Raw genomic sequence first — 11,208 nt, forward strand, 5'->3', positions numbered from 1 at the left:
TCTTTTTTTTTTAAAAAATTTTATTTGTTTTATTTATAATAAATATTATTAGTTATATATTTTATATTTTAAATAAAATAATAAAAATATATAAATATAGATTTCTACTCATTTTCCGGAAAATAAATCAAACACACAAAGACAGTTTTCCAGAATGCAACCAACCACTGGAAATCAAATTATTTTTCAGAAAGTGACTTATTTTCCAGAAAATATTTTCCAAAAGTTATTTTCCTACTTTTCAAACACACCCTAAAAACATCTTCCAATTGAAAGATTTGGTACGGTTTCCCGGCAAAAGAAACTTTTTTTCTTTTAATTTGTTATTATTATTATTATTTATTTTGGATGAGTTGATTTCCTTTCTTAGAACAGATGAAATTCCTTGTGAGCAAGGAAACGTGTGGTTTTAGAATCTATGCAAGTCTTAGAGCATCCTTCTCAGTGGAGTTTTTTTACGGTTTTTGAGAAATTTTTGTAAATGTGATTAGAAAAGAGAAAATGAGAAAGAATTTAAAAAAATAAGAAAAAAACAATAATATGACATCTGAAAAAATAAAATATAAAAAGTAAGGTAAAAGTCAGAGCTCTGACTTGCCCCAGCGGGCACGTGTTGCATGTGGAACACGTGCCTGCTCGGGCACGAAGTGCACCAAACACGCACTTCAGTGGTTCATTTTTTATTTTTTTTTACTTTACAATTTCTGACATAAACTATGTTTTAGCAAGAGATATATTTCTTCTCAAAATGGCTTCTACATCAGTTCACTTTTCTAAAGGCAAGTTAATGCACTAACATGAACTAACAAATATACATGGGTATGTATGCTTTTAGAGCAACCCAAAAAGAGTTTTTGGAGGGACTTTTTAAGAGTTTTTTGCTGAAGTGGAAGATATAAGTTAGATTTGAGATCCTTGGATAAGAATTTAGTTTTTGTCTCCATAGTGAGACCCACCCAAAAAAATACCACCCTGGTCGCATGAGGCGCACCACAATCGCCAAGTGGGGCGGTACACTCCACGCACCCATTGGGCCCATTAATCTGGAACCTTTTAATAATAATAATAATAACCAAATATTTATTATTATGTATTTATTTACCATATTCTTTTCGTATTCTCTTCGTAGAATGTATTGTATTTGAATTTGAAACAAATATTAAAAAAAGATAGAAATGCATTCTTAATATACATGTTAAAAAAAAAAAGTAAACATGCATCCTACAGTATAGTGTTTCCTATATTTGTATCTCAATAATATCCGTCTCCTTTTTGTATCCCACCCAAAAAATAAAGTCATAAACACTGTTGGACTGGTTTTTTAGGTGGGATACAAAAATAGGCCGCTTTTGAAAAAGTAACAAAGATGGGCAAAGTACTTTCATGGAATGCATGTTTGCTTAAAAACAAATGCATTCTGCGATTGCATGTTAGCTTTTCTAAAAAAAAATAGTTAAAAGGTAGAAAATGAGTGTATGATACGTGTATGTGTACAGTATTGTAGTTTAAACGAAATTAGAGTTATTGGTCTTGGACCCACTATTTAAATATTTTTTATCATTAGGATTATTGGTCTTGGACCCACTATTTAAGTATTTTTTTATCCTTATATTTCAATAAATAAATACATAACTACGTATTTATTATTTTGTATTTATATACGGTATTCTTTTCATATTCTCCAAGTATAATGTTATGCATTTTAATTTGAAACAAATATTATAAAAGATAACAATGCATTCTGAAGATGCATGTTCAAAAAGGACAACATGCATCGTACAGTGTAGTATTGACCATATTTGTATTCCAATAATTTCCGTCCTCTTTTTGTATCCCAACTAAAAATCAAACCCTACCGGTGAAACCACCCAAAAAATAGACATAATCGGCAAAACCACCCCAAACTCAAAGTAAAATCTACAACCAAACACCACCTTATTTTCAAATCAATTACTTTTCCTTAATGCAGAAGCAAATGGATAGACTCATAGACACAGGCAACTCTTAATCAACTTTTACAGTCTGCACACTGTAAAGACTGTAAGTCTAGAGATTTGACTACTCATACAACGTACGAGATATTATCTATCTTGGGAGAAGATATTATCTATCAATGTTAACTCTAGAGACTACAGGCCTATATTTTATTAATTCAATTAATAACCGAATGGAATTAACTAAAATTACAAAATGCTTTAAAGCATTAAAAAAATGAAAATTTCTACTTTCAAATTTACCTAATTATTTTTTAATGCTTTAAAGCATTAACAAAATGAAAATTTCTACTTTCAAATTAACCTAATTATTTTTTTCCAGTTAATTAGTTCGTTAATTTGTTATTTCAAATATTTTAATTCAAGTTTTAAAAACTTAAAATTTATAAATAAAAATTTTCAATTCATAATTTCACACAACAAAATAGCCATTTTATCAATATATAAATAAAAAATATTTAAAACTAGTTTAATAATAATATATATATATATATACACACACACACACACACTCTCAAACCGAATTAATGGTTAATCAAAATTTTTAAAAATTCTTCGAACATTAATCAAACCAAAATATTTTGATTAAAAAATACGGAGTAGTTAATTGTAATATGATTGTAATTTTTATATATATTGATATAAAAGAATAATTATAAAGAAAAATAATATTTATTAATAAAATTTTTTTTTTTTTGATGTGATATGAAAGTGGAGTACACTTTTAAAAGTGAGTTAGAATCGAAGAGATGTCACAAAAAAAAAAAGAATGTAAATTTATTAATATGAAAATATGACTAATTTTTGAAAGCGAGAAAATATTACATAGTAGTTCATTACCTAATTGAGTAATTGGTAACTTGCTATACCATGTAATTTACTATGCGAAAGGGACGTTTGGATTTTTTTAATTTATTTTTTATTATATTATTTTGGAGGTTTATATGAAAATTGTTCTAATTAATTCATTGGTGCAACTAATTAAACTTTTAAAATAATTTGAGAGTTTATTTGTCATTCTTTTTTTCTTTTTATTACCTAATTATTAAAAATAGATGTCTATTTAATTTGGGATACACTAATTAAAAGATAAATAATTCTAAAACATGATTTTATTAATTTTATTTAGCATACATTTATTGGCTGGTGTATAATTATTAATTAATTGAATTTCGACTTCCTCTACGACAATTGTCAGTCGTCATAGTGAGGCAAGTCACGAGCTAAGTCCTTCATGGCTTGTGACTGGCCGGAAATCACGCCGGCGGTGGACTGATTCTCTGGCAAGACGATGGAGTATCCGTCGTCCCACGCGCCCATGTCGTGTGCCATCAGCTGCCACACCATGCTCCCCGCCATTGTCCCTCCTGCTTTTGCCAAGTCATATGTGTTCTTGTAAACTGTGGTTAAGAAAGAGTCGCGAACGGCAATGCTAAATCCTCCGTCTCGGCTAGACTTGCCGAATTCGGCTAACACCAATGGCTTCTTCACTACGGTCTTTGCGTCTTCCCAGTGGCTCCTCATCCAATTCTCCATGAATTCCATTTGTGCATCGTCACTTTCTCCCGAAACCCTAACAACAAAGAGGGTGTTTAGTAAATAGTTGTTAACTGATTAGCTTAGTGAGTTTGACTATTTGATAGCATTTTTAACTGATACAGAAAAGTGTTTGGTAAATTAGTTGTTAGCTGATTACCTGCAAAATAATCCGACTTTTTCAAAAAACTGTCGAAAAAGTTGTTTTGAATAGTTTTTTGAATTTTAGCATTTTGGAACAAAAATCTATTATGAAAAGCTAATTAATCAAATACTCATATTGATTGTTTAAACAAGGGAAACAGTTAATAGTGGTCAAATAAGTCAAAATTGACTGAGAAATTAACTGTGTTACTAAATTTAATTGAGTAATTTCGGTTGCAATTAAAGAACATAGCTAGGTTATACCATTGATCAGTGTATGCATGGATGGTGGCGAAGTCAATTTCAGGAACAAGATGGTTGCTAATGAAATCAGTTCCCACTTGATAGCCTGGGTTGAATTTCTTCTTATCGGGTTCTGAATCTCCATAAAACCCCTCCATTCCTATCTCCAACAGGTGCCTGTTGTCCAGTGATTTCACATAACTTGCAATTTCTTGAATCCATCCCTGTTACATGTTTCATTTTTAACCAACGGTAGTTTTTCAGCAACTATTTTAATTCAAATTAAAGCTACATCGATCACATGATGCTGTTATTTGATTCATATATAGTAATATTTACTAAATCATGGGTAAGAAATGATAAATATGCAAATTAACTTGAATTGATTGTATCACAAAATCACAAATCACATTAGATAAAATTAGGAGTGTGCACAGTTTAGCGAAAACCTAGTTAACCGATTGAGCTACTGGTAAATTTTGGTTAACTTGATTAATATTTTAAGAATTTTGTTTAACAGTTAATTCTATTTGAAAATGTTGATTAATTAAATTAGTTGAGATGTTAACTCGATTGCATGTGCATACATATGTTTTAAATTTTATAATTCATAAATCATATTATTAGACTATATAGTTTTTAAAATTTTAGCATTTTTTTTCAAAATTTTTTTTTAGCATTTATATATTGACATTATTTTGTGGCGAGGAAGTATGAATTGAAATATTTTTATTTATAAACTTTAAGAATTTAAAATTTGAATGAAATATTTCGATTAAGAGGTTTACTAATTGATTAATTGAGAAAATTTTCAATTAGGTTTTTTCAAAATTAGAAATCTTTGTTTAGTTAACAGTTAAAACATTTTTGAAATTAAGTTAATTTAGTTTAGAATTAATATTGTTCGTTCATCTCTACAAGAAAATAAAAATGAAAGAGACGACATTGTACTCACATTAACAGTTTTTCCAGAATAATCTTTCTGGCAACGTGGTTCGTTCATGAGTTCCCATGCCATAATGATTGGGTCATCCTTGTATACTATTCCAGTAATTGTATTCACTCTCGTTATAACTTTCTGCAGTGTTTACACATTCAAAATTATATACATATCAGAAAATCAAAATTATATATATATATATATACATATAAGACACTTAAATCGTGTAAAATTAACATTTTGTAATTAATTAATTACCTTGATATGGTTCTTGTAATAGCCTATAAGAACAGGATGAGTGTAGAAGTCATCTTCGCTATCGATCTGTACGCCTGAATCTCTTGCCCAGTTTGCATATTGCGCTTTGCCTCCAAAGTCATGCCAATTGTTTACAAAGCTTAATATTAAGTGGATCCCATATGTCCTTGCTTCCGAAATCACAAAATCAAGTCCCTAAATATATATAGTTAAATTTTAATATTTGTATAAATATATTTTTGAATAAAAAATTTTATAAATAGCAATTTTCTTATTTTATCTTTAATTTTTAGAATTATCAAAAGTTATTAGCATGTTTAGTGACAATTTTAAATAAGTTGGTGGGACTGTTAATTTAGTAATCACAGAATTACTAGTTTTATTCTTAGTGAAAATGACTTATTGAATGGACGGAATTTACCTAATATATACACTTTGATAATGACTGTAAATTTCTCTGGTTAATCAACAAAGAAAATGTTTAAACAATGAACCTGGAAAACACGTTCGTCATAAACGCCGGGAGAGGTTTGTAATGCGTTGTATTGGGTGCCGTCACTGAAGGCCCAAGTCCGGCATACGGAGAGGCCGGCGGCCGAAGCTTCTTTCAGCACCTCCGTGACTTTGTTCCTCTGATCGGCGTCACTCGCCACATGCATCAACCAATACGAATTGAAACCGTTAAAAAGAAACGGCGAGCCGTTGAGCTCGAAACGATCACCGTTTCTCGTAATCCACCCATCCACCCTGGGCAGCCTTTGGTGGCCCAAAGAGTGGGATAGCTCCGCCATGGCGTGCGACTGGGAGGAAAGGACGGCGGCGGTGGAAGGATTTTCCGGCAGGACGATGGAGTATCCGTCGTCCCATCCGCCCATGTCCTGTGCCATGATCTGCCACACCATGATCCCCGCCATTACGCCGCCGTTCTTGGCGAGGTTGTAAATCTGCCCGTAAACCGTAGCCATGAAAGAATCTCGGACGCTGACGCTGAATCCTCCGTCCCGGCTTGATTTTCCGAATTCTGCAAGCACTAAGGGCTTTTTAAGCACTGTGTTTGCATCTTGCCAATGGCTTGTTATCCACTTCTCTACAAATTCCATCTAAACGTCCTCACTTTTCCCGGGAACCCTGTAACTCAATCAAATATATTGTTAGGATCAAGCAAGCACTTAGCTATAGCTAGTAGTGAAAAAGTTATTTTTTTTATACACAATTATCACGTTTTCAAAAACTCAGCACTTAGCCTTTTTAGCCCTTTATAGGCCTCTACCTAACATTTCTAGATGCTAAACTAGGCATTTACTGGTCTCTGCTCAGTAATTCCAGTCACGGAATGCTAGACTAGACCTTTACTGGTCTCAGCCCAACATATATGTTAATTTTTATGCGTCAAATTAAACTTAGCTTTTGAGCTTGCAAAGATAGGTATGATGTTGAATTGCTTACCATTGATTAGCATATACATGGATAGTGGCGAAGTCAATCTCAGGAATAAGGTGGTTGCTAATGAAATCAGTTCCCACTTGATAACCAGGGTTGAATTGCTTCCTGTCAGGCACTGAGTCCCCATAAAATCCCTCCATTCCTATCTCCAACAGGTGTTTGCTGTCTATTGACTTCACAAAGCTTGCAATTTCTTGAACCCATGCCTGCAGCCCGGCCGTCCGGTTTTTTAATCATATGTATATATATTACATGGATTGATAATGTTAAACAAACTACTAGAGTAGTAAACACGTTTGTGATGAATCTCATAACATGCATATTAGTTAGAACATCATAATTACAATATAAAATGAGAGATATTTTTTTTGAAGGTTAAAATGAGAGATATTTAATTTGTCAAGTTTTTGATAAACATTGTGTAAGACATCTCTAAGAATAAAGATGCAACTACTTATTGGTTTGACATTTTTTTTTTCCTTCAAATGTTTGTTGGGTGCGTGGTTGGTTATGTTTTGGGGAATGGAATATAACACTGATGACATTACTCACATTAAGAGTATTTCCAGAGTAATCTGATTGGCAACGAGGCTCATTCATTAGTTCCCAAGCCATTACGGTTGGGTCATCCTTGTATGCAATTCCAGTAATTGTGTTGTTTCTTGTTATAATTTTCTGCAAAATAATAATAATAAATACATGCACAATTCAAATAAAATATAAAATAAAAACAAATACACAAGCCATGCATGTTAGAGTTACTATTCAAGTGAAACACATCTCAATATATAGTTCAAAGGCTAAACTTTAATTCGATTATAATTTTTTTTTAAATTATTTAAATCACTATTTCATCATATGATTTCGTGCCAATTAATGCATTTGTGCAATCATGCATACTAATATAAATTACAATAATTTAGTCTTGTGAGTTAGACATGACACATTTTACCTTAATGTGGTTCTTGTAATAATCTTTGGGGAGTGATTGAGTAAAGAAATCATCGTCATTGTTAACCGATACTCCTGCATTTCTAGCCCATTGTACATATTGTGCTTTGCCTCCAAAGTCATTCCAATTGTTCACGAAACTTAATATCAAGCGAACCCCATATTTTCTTGCTTCCGAGAGCACAAAATCAAGCCCCTAAGATTACCAGGCAACAGTACATAGAACATTATATATATAAACAATAAATATATAGTTTGACTATCAATTTAGATTTTTAGTTGAAACAGAACACATTTTCAATTTCGTTCACCTGAAAAACGCGCTCATCATAAACGCCGGGGGATATTTGCAGTCCGTTGTAGCGGTTTCCGTCGCTAAAAGCCCAAGTCCGGCACACCGATAGGCCGGCGGAGGCATCCCTGAGCACCTCGGTGACTTTGTGCCTCTCGTTGGGCTCACTCGCAACGTGCATGAGCCAATATGAGTTGAAGCCGTTGAAAAGAAATGGTGAACCGTTGAGCTCGAAATGTGCACCCTTTATTGTAACCCATCCTTCAACTTCTGATATTGTAGTAACTTTCATGAAAGAAGCCATTGGCACGAGTGAGAAGCTAAGTGTGCTTGAGATTGCTAATGTTGTGGAGATCAGAAGGCGTGAGCTGATTGGTTGGATTATAGGGTTATTTATAGTATTTTGGGATGGAAAATAGTTAGAAGCAATTTACTAAAAATAGAAAGTTAAGGTGGTTTGCTTGTGATAGTTAAAATTCTTCGTAAGCTTGTTAAATGGATATATACGACGATCTTGCGTACAGTATTTTAATTCATATATATATATATATATATATATATATATATATATATATATATATAAAAGTTTTTTTGTCTGTATGAATTATAATTGGATTGTATATTAGCTCTGCTAGATATTTATATTATTATGCAATGATACTTATGCTTAATGGATTCTTTCACTTATTAGACTACTTTTTTTTTAATGAGTTTTTATTTTGGGTTTGAGTACCTATTGGTGCGAGCTTTTCTTAAAAGATTAATGTTTGACAGAAATGACTACTTAGAAAAAGGCTACCAGTGCCAAGAAAACTGGCCCTAAGTGAAAGCGGTTGTATGAAGAGTCCGAAGTACATGGCCTTGGGAGCATTGACTTCTCAAATAGTAAAAGAGTAATTGATCATAAATTGTGTTTGGTTTGCACAAGGGAATTTGAATAGGAATAAAAATCAAATACTTGGTAATAGTAATGGATTTTGGTGAAATTATTTTACATGTTTGGTAATAGGATAAAATTGGAATGAATACCTGATGTTTGGTTATGTATGACTCTGTAATGGGAATAAAGGTTTTTAAAATACAAAAAATAAAAAATTAAGGCAATTGATCCAAATATAATAATATCCAAAACACCAATATGAACAAAGAAAATAAAAATAAAAAATCTAAAAACAGTAATCCAAACTTAAAAAACATATTACCAATTAGATGGGATGATACCCATTTTTTATTAGCTGAGAATGAGATTTTAATTGAAGGGGTAATTAAATATCATGGTTGTGTTTTAAAAAGTTGTCAACCAAACACTATGAACCCATAAACCAAACACACTATAAATTCCAGTTATAAGTATTACAATATTTAACATTAGTATCAATCATTTTACCTTAAATAGTATCGCAATTTCACATATAAATATTACAATATTTATTATAAGTAACAATTTATTTATTTCAAATTAGTATTAAATTTTCTGTAATAAAAATTATAATTTCTATCATAAGTAAAAACTCAGTGTAGTCTATAACCCGACCAATCTCACGAACAAAGATTCGTTAAACGACCAGTTTCTGTTTTAGTTAATTTATTAATATTGTTATTAAATTATACTGCACAGTTATTGTCTTGAGCAAGAAAAAAAAAACTATTAAAAAAAAAAAGGAAAAAGTTTTATGCGGTGTTGAGTTATAGAAAAGAGCAGTTACTTCCGTTACATACGTTGAAAACTGTAATGTTAGTTTGAGCATTTATGAAAGGTGTTTTAATTTGCTTGCAAATTGGATAAGGATTATGATGACGACAGCAAGGAGTTTTTCTTGCAGACACCATACCTCAACCTCTCTTTCAGTTGAGCAAAGAATGGGAGAGAGTTCGGTATATTCAATAATATTTAATAGGTAGACATAATTACTTTTTATGCTCTTGAAAAATGTTTATTTCTAAAATAAATATAATTATGGTGACATTATTATAACCCATGTCATTTTGTGTGTCTGGTTTAATTAATTAATAAGACTTTTGCCAAAGACCTTGTGGTTTAATGGTACCCGGTATCCCACAGAGTCAGTGGTACCAAAAAAATTGATAATGAGTTTTGATAAAGGTATTTTGCATGTTTGGTATTGATAGATCTAAATTCTTCCGTGTTTTGTATGTATATAATGCGTATAAGAATTGCATAAAGAATGGAGAGTAGAAAGCCAAAAATGAGCTCCTCGAAGCTTTCTCATTCACTGTTACTATTGAATACAAGAGAGAGAGTTAGGAGGAATCAATGAGTGTTTTCTCTAGAGAGAGTGAGTGAAAAGGGCCTACTTAAGTGAAGGGCTGAGGTGGTTTATATAGGCCTTGAAGCTAACTCGAGCCGTTTGACCTTAACCCGAACCGTTTGACATCGACCCGATTAGATAAACGAGAGCGTTGACGTATCGGGAGGTAGAACCGGGGAATATTCCCTATCAGGTAGTATGATGAAATTGGATTGATTACCAATATTAAACCGGGGAATATTCCCTATTAGTATGATGAAATTGGATTGATTACCAATATTAAATTATTGATGTTTTGTTGTGTATGACACTATAATGGGAATAAATGCTTTTACAATATTAAAAAAAATAAAATCAAAGCAATGGGTCATAATATAATGACATCCAAAGCATCAATATGAACCGAAAAAATCAAAATAAAAATCTAAAAGTACTAATCCAAACTTAAAATTAGATTACCAATAAGATGAAATGATACACTACAAGAAAACTGTCCATTCGTGAGAGGTAAAACCGTCACTAAAAGTTCAAAAACCATCATAAAAGACTTTTAATGACGGACAATTTACCGTCGCCATCCGTCGTTATATCTTCCGAAGATAAAAACAAATAGTGACAGGATATGATACTGTCATTAGTGAGCATATAGTGATAGTATATTTACCGTCACTAAAGTGTTCTTTTTATGACAAAAAATCTCGTCACTAATGCAACTATTCACTAGCATAATTCCCTCTCATTATATTCTTGTAATGATGGAAAATCCCGTTATTAATACTACTATTTACTAACAAAAATTTTCCTCATTAAATTAGATTTTGCCCGTCACTAAAAATTATAATTTAGTATCAAATATTATTTTTCTAATTTTTTATATATTGTTACTTCTCATTAAATATTAATTTTTGGAATACATTTTTTTCATTAATCAATATTATTTTTTATCAATACAATATCTAAAGTAAACACAATCAATATATTAAAAGACTTCATCATCACAACCAAAATAAAATGTTTCATACAATTTTGTAAAGACTAAAGACAAAGAAACTAATTATAGCAAACATCCATAGTAATGTATCTGTTGACTATTTTACCTCAAGTCTTTTGCATTTGAACTAATTTTGCCTCAATATA

The 11,208-nt window shown here is 31.4% G+C and overlaps 1 pseudogene; it reads right to left on the reverse strand.

Annotated features, from left to right (window-relative positions):
- Positions 1–3,188: 3,188 nt before the first annotated feature.
- On the reverse strand, positions 3,189–8,105 carry LOC116003852 (annotated as a pseudogene).
- Positions 8,106–11,208: the final 3,103 nt, after the last annotated feature.

The sequence above is a fragment of the Ipomoea triloba genome, chromosome 14 (assembly GCF_003576645.1).
Source record: "Ipomoea triloba cultivar NCNSP0323 chromosome 14, ASM357664v1".
NCBI classification, from domain to species: Eukaryota; Viridiplantae; Streptophyta; class Magnoliopsida; order Solanales; family Convolvulaceae; genus Ipomoea; species Ipomoea triloba.